The sequence below is a fragment of the Eleutherodactylus coqui genome, chromosome 5 (genome assembly GCF_035609145.1).
Source record: "Eleutherodactylus coqui strain aEleCoq1 chromosome 5, aEleCoq1.hap1, whole genome shotgun sequence".
NCBI lineage: Eukaryota > Metazoa > Chordata > Amphibia > Anura > Eleutherodactylidae > Eleutherodactylus > Eleutherodactylus coqui.
Window position 1 is genome coordinate 269,795,039 of NC_089841.1, and position 12,786 is coordinate 269,807,824.

A 12,786-nucleotide genomic window follows, 5' to 3' on the forward strand; every position below is an offset into this window, starting at 1 on the left:
GAACGTCGCAGGGGGAAGTTGTAATGCCTTCCCTGTCTTTCTATTGGCCAGAAAAGAGCGCAAATTTCTCAGGGAAGAAAATGAAAGTAACTCGAACATCACGTGGTACTCGTCACGAGTAACGAGCATCTCGAACACCCTAATACTCGAACGAGTATCAAGCTCGGACGAGTACGCTCGCTCATCTCTAGTAATAACACATGGGGTAATAACACATGGGGCGGCGCTGGTAAGCTCGTCGCTACGGAGCATAGTTGCGCATGAACCGGGCTTTTGTTTTTCGGACTACTTAAGCTCCGTGCAAGCGTGCGTGCATTTGAAAAAAGAAGCATGCAGCTCGGCCCTGCCCCGTCCTTATCGCACGCAGTGATAACGCCCGAGGATCCCGACACTGCAAGCCAATGAGATCAATGGTTTCTTTTCGTCCCATTAGGCGGCTGTGATTTTTATAACTAAGTGGCGCCCGAGTGAAGAAGCTCTTACAGGGGTCTAGACTATGCTATAGGGGTCTGTACTGCGTATTCTCCTATCAGTCGCAGCTCGCGGGTTCACCAGGTGTGTGCCTATTGTGCTGACTGCTGCTGGATGGTAAGTAAAGGACTAATTACCATTAATCGTTAATCACCCGCGTGATCGCTTAAAGGAGAGATTAGAGGCGACCAGAGGCGTAACTTGACGCTCACGGGCCCCAATGCAAAACCCATAATGGGGCCTCCAACTATAATGCTTTACTCATAGTACTGGGCTGCCTATATGGAGAAGAGAGGCCTTATGGGCCACCGAAGGCTCCTGGGCTCGGGTGCAACTGCATCCCCTGCATCCTCTATAGTTACGCCCCTGCAGGCGACTGTCGTCCCAACAGGGCAAGTGAGAAAGTGTCGCTTATGTGTCGGAGTCACTTGGGTTTTAGCTCACCTAAAAACAAAGCGACTATCAGAGCTTCTTCCACGGGCGTCTGCGCAACTACGCTCGCCGCTACGGAGCCGGGTGTGCAGCAACGAGGGAAAAATCTTGTTTTTAGCTTTCAGACTCCTGCTATTCCGCATGAGTTTAAAAAGAAACAACGCGAAGGTCGATTTTCTGCCTCATTTTCTCGCACGTAGAAATAACGGTACGGTGTGTCCCACTCATCCATTCCTTCACTCCATCTGAATTTGATTACCATATGTATTTTCCTCATCATCACCCCCAAGTAGCCTTCTCCCTGTCTCATCTTAGTGTTGCTGGACACAGTTTGTTTATTTAAGAGGGTAATAAACCCCCCCACCCCATCTTGTTCATTAGCCATCCAAAGGTGGGTCAGCTGGTTGACCCACTCCCCGCTCCCAGCTTAAGTCTTGTAGCCAGAGTTTTAAAGCCAGTTATAGCCTCCATGCCTCACCTGACATGTCCAGCCATAAGTGTCCAGAAACAAGTGTCATGTGCCGTCGAATGATGCAGTTATACAGCGCAGTTCGACAGAGCAGGAGACCGGTAACATCCACAACTGTCCAAAGTCTGGGGGAAAATACTCTCCTCTTTGCACTGATCTCCATCACTCTCCTCCTTAACACTTTCTTCCAAAGCCTAGCCCTAACACACTCCATCCACATTAGCCCCTCCCTCCTCTCCTCACCTATGTATGGCTCCCATGCACTTTTTAACTTCCTAAGACGCCTCCAACCCCCCCCATACTGCAAAGAAACACCTCAGCCACCCACACAAATCCCCTAACCATGCGCTCACCCTTGCTACCCTGCGACTCCTAGCCACAGGGGACATATCCCCCAACCCAGGCCAACCCTGTACTGCTCTCTACCAAAATGCCCCCGCCCCCCCCCCTTGCCCCATTCAAATGTGCCCTATGGAACTCTCAATCTCCTTGCAACAAACTCCCAACTATCCATGACCTCTTCACCACCAAACACTGCTCGCCCTCACGGAAACCTGGATACAGCAGTCTGATTCTAACTCCCCCGCTGCATTGTCCTATGATGGCCTGCAGTTCTCCCACACACCCAGATCGGACGACAGACGCGGCGGAGGAGTAGGCATCATCCTCTCACCTAACTGTACCTTCCAGGTCATTCCCTCAGCTCCCTCACTTACCTTCCACTCCTTCGAAGTCCATACCCTGCGACTCTTCCGCCCTCTTACCCTGCGTGTCGCAGTTATTTACCAGCCCCCAGGTCCCAACCGCCTGTTCCTAGACCACTTCGCTGCCTGGCTCCCCCACTTCCTATCCTGTGAAATCCCAACCCTCATCCTTGGTGATTTCAACATCCCTACTAACAACCCCAGCTCCTCATCTGCCTCCCGGCTTTTAATGCTTACCTCCTCCCTTGGCTTATCACTAATCTCTGACTCCCCCACTCATAGAGATGGTAACACTCTCGATTTAGTTTTTCTCCGTCTCTGCTCTGCCTCTCACTTTACTAACTCCCCCTTTCACTCTCAGATCACAACCTTCTCTCTTTCTCCATCAGGCACCCTAGCATCTCCCCTGACCCTCCTATCGCACCTCTAGGAACTTCCAGTCCATCCACACTAAACAGTTTGCTGAGACCATTCAATCCTCCCTATCCCCTATCTCCCTTCTCCCCTGCCCTAACCTGGCAGCCGAACACTACCACACCACCCTCAGCCGTGCCCTGGATGAAGCAGCACCGCCCGTGACTCAAGCCGTTAAACGCAGACCACGGCAACCTTGGCTCATGTCCCAAATGCGCTTCATCCGGTGGTGCTCTAGGTGTGCCGAGCGGCTGTGGAGAAAGTCAAAGCTGCCAGCAGACTTCCTCCACTTCAAATTCATGCTTAAAACTTATAACCTAGCCCTTCACTATGCCAAACAAGTTTATTTCACCTCCCTTGTCTCTTCACTATCCCACAACCCCAAACGACCCTTTGAGACCTTCCACTCCCTCCTCAGCCCCAAAGAACAGGACCCTGTGACAGACCTGGCTGCTGGAGAACTAACTGCCTATTTCAAAGGAAAAAAATTGACAGCATCCGAAAATAAATCTCCAAAAACTGCATGGCTAGCCCTGATCCCAGTTTCATCAGCACTGCTTCCGGAACTTACTCACTTTCTATATTAGAACCAACGACAGAGGAAGAAGTCTCCAGGCTCCTTTCCGCAGCCCGCCCCACCACCTGTGCTAGTGACCCTCTCCCCTCTCACCTCCTCCGATCCCTTTCCCCAGCTCCCATTACTCACCTCACCACAATCTGCAACCTCTCCCTGACCTCTGGCACTTTCCTCTCCTCATTTAAACACTCCATCATATCCCCTCTGCTTAAAAAACCAACCCTGGACCTGACTGATGCTGCCAACTACCGACCCGTCTCAAACCTCCCCTTCATCTCCAAATTACTAGAATGCCTGGTCTACTCCCGCCTTACACGTTTTCTCTCTGACAACTCACTCCTCGACCCCCTCCAGTCTGGTTTGTGCTCTCTACACTCGACCGAAACTGCCCTTACAAAAGTAACAAATGACCTGATGAAGGCAAAGTCGAGAGGTGACTACTCCCTACTAATCCTCCTTCACCTGTCTGCTGCATTTGACACTGTCGACCATAATCTCCTCACTATGCTCCACTCTATTGGTCTAAAGGACACTGCTCTCTCCTGGTTCTTTTGCTACCTCTCTGACTGCTCTTTCAGGGTCTCCTTTGCTGGTTCTATCTCCCCTCCACTTCCTCTCGCTGTTGGTTTACCCCAGGGCTCGGTCCTTGGTCCCTTTCTCTTTATCTATACTGCCCCAATTGGACAAACCATCCACAAATTCGGCCTCCAATACCATCTCTACGCTGACGACACCCAACTATACACCTCCTGGACCATTCCTCCAAAATATCACGACTGTCTGTCCGTTGTCTCTAACACTATGTCCTCCCTTTTTCTCAAACTAAACCTCTTTAAAACTGACCTCCTTGTCTTTTCACCTTCCAACCGACCTTCCCTCAACATCTCCATTCCAGTGTCTGGCACCATCATAACCCCAGACGGCATGCCCAATGCCTTGGTGTTACACTGGACTCTGACCTTTCCTTTACCCCACATATCCAATCTCTGGCCCAAACATGCCACCTGCACCTCAGAAATATTGCTAAAATACGCCCTTTCCTAACCACGGATACGCTAAAGACACTCATGGTCGCCCCTTATCCACTCCCGGCTTAACTACTGCAACTCGGTACTCATCGGCCTCCCCCGCACTAGACTTGCTCCACTCCAATCCATACTAAATCCGGCAGCTAGGCTAATTTTTCTATCCAGCCGTTACTCAGATGCCTCTGCATTATGCCAGTCGCTGCATTGGCTGCCCATCCACTGCAGAACTCAATTTAAACTTCTCTACCTCACTCACAAAGCTCTGCATGGCGCCGCGCCAGCATACATCGCCTCCCTCCTGTCAGTACACCACCCAGCCCGCTCACTCCGATCGGCTAACACCCTCAGACTAAACACCCCTGTAATACGAACCTCTCATGCTCACCTCCAGGACTTCAGCAGAGCAGCACCCATCCTCTGGAACGCTCTACCCCAAGGCATCCGGACAATTTCCGATGCACGAAATTTCAGACATGCCTTAAAAACGCACCTCTTCATCGAAGCATACCAAATCCCCTGACCTAGCCCCTGCCCCTCCCTATGGCGCCCCACCCCGTTTGCCTTCTAATAACTGATTTCCCCCGATGGCCTGTGTTCACCATGCCTCTCCTCCCCCCTCCAACCCTTGCACCTCCTGTACCACCCCCAACCCATTTGCTTCAAACCAAATGTACTTCACATTGTAATTTTTGTATTGTTTTGCATTTATTCGTGCCTGAAAGCGCTGCGGAATAAGTTGGCGCTAAACAAATAAAGATTATATTATATAAATAACGCGTGAGAATCCCAATAGTGGAAGCAAAACAATGACAGTCAGTGGTTTGGTCCTGTAATGCGGCCGTGTGCCAAGATCTGTGCCAATCACTGCGGCCTATAACACAGCGCGATTATCGGCTCGCTGCTATGGCGCTCATCCCTACTCTGCTGGCAAAGGGGCCTTCACACGGCGATAGAATAGCACCATTTTTGAGCGATGCGAGAGCGAGTGAAAACGCAGAATTATGAAGCCAATGATTTTCAGTGGTTTCATTCCCATTTGTGATGCTTTCATTCATGCGATGTGGAGGGGAGCCTCCTTTTTATTGTATTGCAGCGCACAAACTTGCAATTTTTGTACAATGTGTTTTTAACATTAGAAACTCGTATTGTCTATTGTGAGTCCCATGACTGAAATTGCGACTTTTGCCACAATTTTCTTCTGGCAAAATTGCGATCGCCAGTGTGAAGGCGCCCTAAGAAGAATGAATATGGAAGTCCCTTGTGGTGCTTTAAGACAGAATGATAATTATCATTCAAAAAATAGTTCAGCCGAGCGCTAGTGCAGTACCCCAGTACCTCATGTAAAGTGTGTATATGTATTTGTAAATGTGGGAAATAAGTGTACATCACTTAAAATGTGTTAATTAGATGTGTTTATGCTACCTAACACTGCACACCTAACACCCTAACCTGCTCTCACACCTGTCAGTCACCCCTAGCTAGCCTGGGATTAAATAGAGTACCCCTAGCTCAGGATTGATGGACAGGATAGGTATAAAAGATAGAGAGTGGGCTAGGTAAAGCCCCATTTACACGGGACGACTGTCGGGCAAACGATGCCCGCCACTCGTCCCTGCATGTACTCGTTCTCGTGCTGTTGCACAGGAGCGAGCATTGTTGGCTCGCACCAGGGTGGCTGGAAGAGATGACAGCAGAGATCTACTCCATGCTCACACTGACAGCAGAGATCTACTCCACGCTCACACTGACAGCAGAGATCTATTCCACGCTCCCACTGACAGCAGGGATCTACTCCATGCTCCCACTGACAGCAGGGATCTACTCCATGCTCACACTGACAGCAGGGATCTACTCCACGCTCACACTGACAGCAGGGATCTACTTCACGCTCACACTGACAGCAGGGATCTACTCCACGCTCATACTGACAGCAGAGATCTACTCCACGCTCACACATTGACAGCAGGGACCTACTCTATGCTCCCACTGACAGCAGAGATTTATTCCACGCTCACATTGACAGCAGGGATCTACTCCACACTTACACTGACAGCAGAGATCTACTCCACGCTCACACTGACAGCAGAGATCTACTCCACGCTCACACTGACAGCAGAGATCTATTCCACACTCACACTGACAGCAGGGATCTACTCCAAGCTCACACTGACAGCAGGGATCTACTACACGCTCCCACTGACAGCAGGGATCTACTACACGCTCCCACTGACAGCAGGGATCTACTCCACGCTCACACTGACAGCAGGGATCTACTTCACGCTCACACTGACAGCAGGGATCTACTCCACGCTCATACTGACAGCAGAGATCTACTCCACGCTCACACATTGACAGCAGGGACCTACTCTATGCTCCCACTGACAGCAGAGATTTATTCCACGCTCACATTGACAGCAGGGATCTACTCCACACTTACACTGACAGCAGAGATCTACTCCACGCTCACACTGACAGCAGAGATCTACTCCACGCTCACACTGACAGCAGAGATCTATTCCACACTCACACTGACAGCAGGGATCTACTCCAAGCTCACACTGACAGCAGGGATCTACTACACGCTCCCACTGACAGCAGGGATCTACTACACGCTCCCACTGACAGCAGGGATCTACTCCACGCTCACACTGACAGCAGGGATCTACTTCACGCTCACACTGACAGCAGGGATCTACTCCACGCTCACACTGACAGCAGAGATCTACTCCACGCTCACACATTGACAGCAGGGACCTACTCTATGCTCCCACTGACAGCAGAGATTTATTCCACGCTCACATTGACAGCAGGGATCTACTCCACACTTACACTGACAGCAGAGATCTACTCCACGCTCACACTGACAGCAGAGATCTGCTCCACGCTCACACTGACAGCAGAGATCTATTCCACACTCACACTGACAGCAGGGATCTACTCCAAGCTCACACTGACAGCAGGGATCTACTACACGCTCCCACTGACAGCAGGGATCTACTCCACGCTCCCACTGACAGCAGGGATCTACTCCACGCTCCCACTGACAGCAGGGATCTACTCCACGCTTACACTGACAGCAAAGATCTACTCTACACTCACACTGACAGCAGGGATGTACTCTACGCTCACACTGACGGCAGATATCTACTACACGCTCACACTCAGAGCAGAGATCTACTCCACGCTCATACTGACAGCAGAGATCTATTCCACGCTCACACAGACAGCAGGGATCTACTCCAAGCTCACACTGACAGCAGGGATCTACGACACACTCCCACTGACAGCAGGGATCTACTCCACGATCACACTGACAGCAAGGATCTACTCCACGTTCACACTGACAGCAGGGATCTACTCCACGCTTACACTGACAGCAAAGATCTACTCCACACTCACACTGACAGCAGAGATTTATTCCACGCTCACACTGACAGCAGAGATTTATTCCACGCTCACACTGACAGCAGGAATCTACTCCACACTTACACTGACAGCAGAGATCTATTCTATGCTCCCACTGACAGCAGAGATTTATTTCACGCTCACACTGACAGCAGAGCTCTACTCCACGCTCACACTGACAGCAGGGATCTACTCCACGCTCACACTGAGAGCATAGATCTACTCTACGCTCACACTGACAGCAGAGATCTACTCCACGCTCACAGTGACAGCAGAGATCCACTCCACCCTCACACTGACAGCAGAGATCTACTCCACGCTCACACTGACAGCAGGGATCTACTCCACACTTATACTGACAGCAGAGATCTACTCTAGGCTCACACTTACAGCAGAGATCAACTCTACGCTGACACTGACAGCAGAGATCAACTCTACGCTCAGACTGACAGCAGAGATCTACTCCACACTCACACTGACAGCAGAGATTTATTCCACGCTCACACTGACAGCAAGGATCTACTCCACGCTCACACTGACAGCAGGGATCTACTTCACGCTCACACTGACAGCAGGGATCTACTTTATGCTCACACTGACAGCAGAGCCTTATTTCACGCTCACACTGACACCAGGCATCTACTCCACGCTCACACTGACAGCAGAGATCTACTCCATGCTCACACTGACAGCAGAGATCTACTCCACGCTCACACTGACAGCAGAGATCTTCTCCTCGCTCACACTGACAGCAGAGATCTACTCCACTCTCACACTGACAGCAGAGATCTACTCCTCGCTCACACTGACAGCAGAGATCTATTCCACGCTCACACTGACAGCAGGGATCTATTCCACGCTCACACTGACAGCAGAGATCTACTCCACTCTCACACTGACAGCAGAGATCTACTCTTCGCTCACACTGACAGCAGAGATTTATTCCACGCTCCCACTGACAGCAGGGATCTACTCCACGCTTACACTGACAGCAAAGATGTACTCTACACTCACACTGACAGCAGGGATCTACTCCACGCTCACACTGACAGCAAGGATCTACTCCACGCTCACACTGACAGCAAGGATCTACTCCACGCTCACACTAACAGCAGGGATCTACTCCACGCTCACACTGACAGCAGGGATCTACTTTATGCTCCCACTGACAGCAGAGATTTATTTCACGCTCACACTGACAGCAGAGATCTATTCCACGCTCACACTGACAGCAGAGAACTATTCCACGCTCACACTGACAGCAGGGATCTACTCCACGCTCCCACTGACAGCAGATATCTACTCCACACTCACACTGACAGCAGGGATCTACCCCACGCTTACACTGACAGCAAAGATCTACTCTACACTCACACTGACAGCAGGGATCTACTCTTTGCTCCCACTGACAGCAGAGATTTATTACATGCTCACACTGACACCAGGGATCTACTCCACGCTCTCACTGACAGCAGAGCTCTACTCCATGCTCACACTTACAGCAGAGATCTACTCCATGCTCACACTGACAGCAGGGATCTACTCCACACTTATACTGACAGCAGAGATCTACTCTACGCTCACAGTGACAGCAGAGATCCACTCCACCCTCACACTGACAGCAGAGATCTACTCCATGCTCACACTGACAGCAGGGATCTACTCCACACTTATACTGACAGCAGAGATCTACTCTACGCTCACAGTGACAGCAGAGATCTACTCTACGCTCACACTGACAGCAGAGATTTATTCCACGCTCACACTGACAGCAGAGATTTATTCCATGCTCACACTGACAGCAGGGATCTACTCCACACTTACACTGACAGCAGAGATCTACTCTACGCTCACACTGACAGCAGGGATCTACTCCAAGCTCACACTGACAGCAGGGATCTACTCCACGCTCACACTGACAGCAGAGATTTATTCCACGCTCACACTGACAGCAGAGATTTATTCCATGCTCACACTGACAGCAGGGATCTACTCCACACTTACACTGACAGCAGAGATCTACTCTACGCTCACACTGACAGCAAGGATCTACTCCACGCTCACACTGACAGCAGGGATCTACTTTATGCTCCCACTGACAGCAGAGATTTATTTCACGCTCACACTGACACCAGGGATCTACTCCACGCTCACACTGAGAGCAGAGATCTATTCCACTCTCACACTGACAGCAGAGATCTACTCCTCGCTCACACTGACAGCAGATATCTACTCCACTCTCACACTGACAGCAGAGATCTACTCCTCGCTCACACTGACAGCAGAGATCTATTCCACGCTCACACTGACAGCAGAGATCTATTCCACGCTCACACTGACAGCAGGGATCTACTCCACGCTCCCACTGACAGCAGGGATCTACTCCATGCTCACAATGACAGCACGCTCACAATGACAGCAGATATGTACTCCATGCTCACACTGACTGCACAGATCTCCTCCAAGCTTACACTGACAGCAGAGATCTACTCTACTCTCACACTGACAGCAAAGATCTACTCTACGCTCACACTGACAGCAGAGATTTACTCTACGCTCACACTGACAGCAGAGATCTACTCTACGCTCACACTGACAGCAGAGATCTACTCCACGCTCACACTGACAGCAGGGATCTACTCTATGCTCCCACTGACAGCAGAGATTTATTCCTCGCTCACACTGACACCAGGGTTTTACTCCACGCTCACACTGACAGCAGGGATCTATGCCACGCTCACACTGACAGCAGGGATCTATGCCACGCTCACACTGACAGCAGGGATCTATGCCACGCTCACACTGACAGCAGGGATCTATGCCACGCTCACACTGACAGCATGGATCTACTCTAAGCTCACACTGAGAGCATGGATCTACTCTAAGCTCACACTGACAGCATGGATCTACTCCACGCTCACACTGACAGCAGAGATCTATTCCACGCTCACACTGACAGCAGGGATCTACTCCACGCTCCCACTGATGGCAAGGATCTGCTCCATGCTCACAATGACAGCACGCTCACACTGACAGCAGATTTCTACTCCACGCTCACACTGACTGCACAGATCTACTCCACGCTCACACTGACAGCAGGGATCTACTCTACGCTCACACTGACAGCAGAGATCTACTCTACGCTCACACTGACAGCAGAGATCTACTCTACGCTCACACTGACAGCAGAGATCTACTCTACGCTCACACTGACAGCAGAGATCTACTCTGCGCTCACACTGACAGCAGAGATCTACTCTACGCTCACACTGACAGCAGAGATCTACTCCACGCTCACACTGACAGCAGAGATCTACTCCACGCTCACACTGACAGCAGAGATCTACTCCACTCTCACACTGACAGCAGAGATCTACTCCTCGCTCACACTGACAGCAGAGATCTATTCCACGCTCACACTGACAGCAGAGATCTATTCCACGCTCACACTGACAGCAGGGATCTATTCCACGCTCCCACTGACAGCAGGGATCTACTCCACGCTCCCACTGACAGCAGGAATCTACTCCAAGCTCACACTGACAGCAGGGATCTACTCCACGCTCCTACTGACCGCAGGGATCTATTCCACGCTCCCACTCACAGCAGGAATCTACTTCACGCTCACACTGACAGCAGGGATCTACTTTATGCTCCCACTGACAGCAGAGATTTATTTCACGCCCACACTGACACGAGGGATCTACTCCACGCTCACACTGACAGCAGGGATCTACTACCCGCTCACACTGACAGCAGGGATCTACTCCAAACTCACACTGACAGCAGGGATCTACTCCAAACTCACACTGACAGCAGGGATCTACTCCACGCTCCCACTGACCGCAGGGATCTATTCCACGCTCCCACTCACAGCAGGAATCTACTTCACGCTCACACTGACAGCAGGGATCTACTTTATGCTCCCACTGACAGCAGAGATTTATTTCACGCCCACACTGACACGAGGGATCTACTCCACGCTCACACTGACAGCAAAGATCTACTCCATGCTCACACTGACAGCAGGGATCTACTCCCCGCTCACACTGACAGCAGGGATCTACTCCCCGCTCACACTGACAGCAGGGATCTACTCCAAACTCACACTGACAGCAGGGATCTACTCCAAACTCACACTGACAGCAGGGATCTACTCCACGCTCCCACTGACCGCAGGGATCTATTCCACGCTCCCACTCACAGCAGGAATCTACTTCACGCTCACACTGACAGCAGGGATCTACTTTATGCTCCCACTGACAGCAGAGATTTATTTCACGCCCACACTGACACGAGGGATCTACTCCACACTCACACTGACAGCAAAGATCTACTCCATGCTCACACTGACAGCAGGGATCTACTCCCCGCTCACACTGACAGCAGGGATCTACTCCAAACTCACACTGACAGCAGGGATCTACTCCAAACTCACACTGACAGCAGGGATCTACTCCAAACTCACACTGACAGCAGGGATCTACTCCCCGCTCACACTGACAGCAGGGATCTACTCCAAACTCACACCGACAGCAGGGATCTACTCCCCGCTCACACTGACAGCAGGGATCTACTACCCGCTCACACTGACAGCAGGGATCTACTCCACGCTCACACTGACAGCAGGGATCTACTCCAAACTCACACTGACAGCAGGGATCTACTCCACGCTCACACTGACAGCAGGGATCTACTCCCCGCTCACACTGACAGCAGGGATCTACTCCAAACTCACACTGACAGCAGGGATCTACTCCACGCTCACACTGACAGCAGGGATCTACTCCACGCTCACACCGACAGCAGGGATCTACTCCACGCTCACACCAACAGCAGGGATCTACTCCACGCTCACACTGACAGCAGGGATCTATGCCACACTCACACTGACAGCAGGGATCTATGCCACACTCACACTGACAGCAGAGATCTACTCTAAGCTCACACTGACAGCATGGATCTACTCTAAGCGCACACTTACAGCATGGATCTACTCCACGCTCACACTGACAGCAGAGATCTGTTCAAGAATGGGACTGGATTCCAGCCGGTACATACGGACAGAACGGATCTCCTTACCAAGAGATTGGAATGCACCTTTGTGTTTTCTTGTATAATAACATTGGATCTCTGTCTCATTAGCAGAAAAGTGTATTTAACAATAATCACAGAAAAAGACTTTTTAATATCATCGTGAAAATAAATATCTGCATTCAGTCGGGCCAATGTCCACATGCGGATTTTAATTATAAAGTCCACGCGTATCTCCTGTGCGGGAGATCT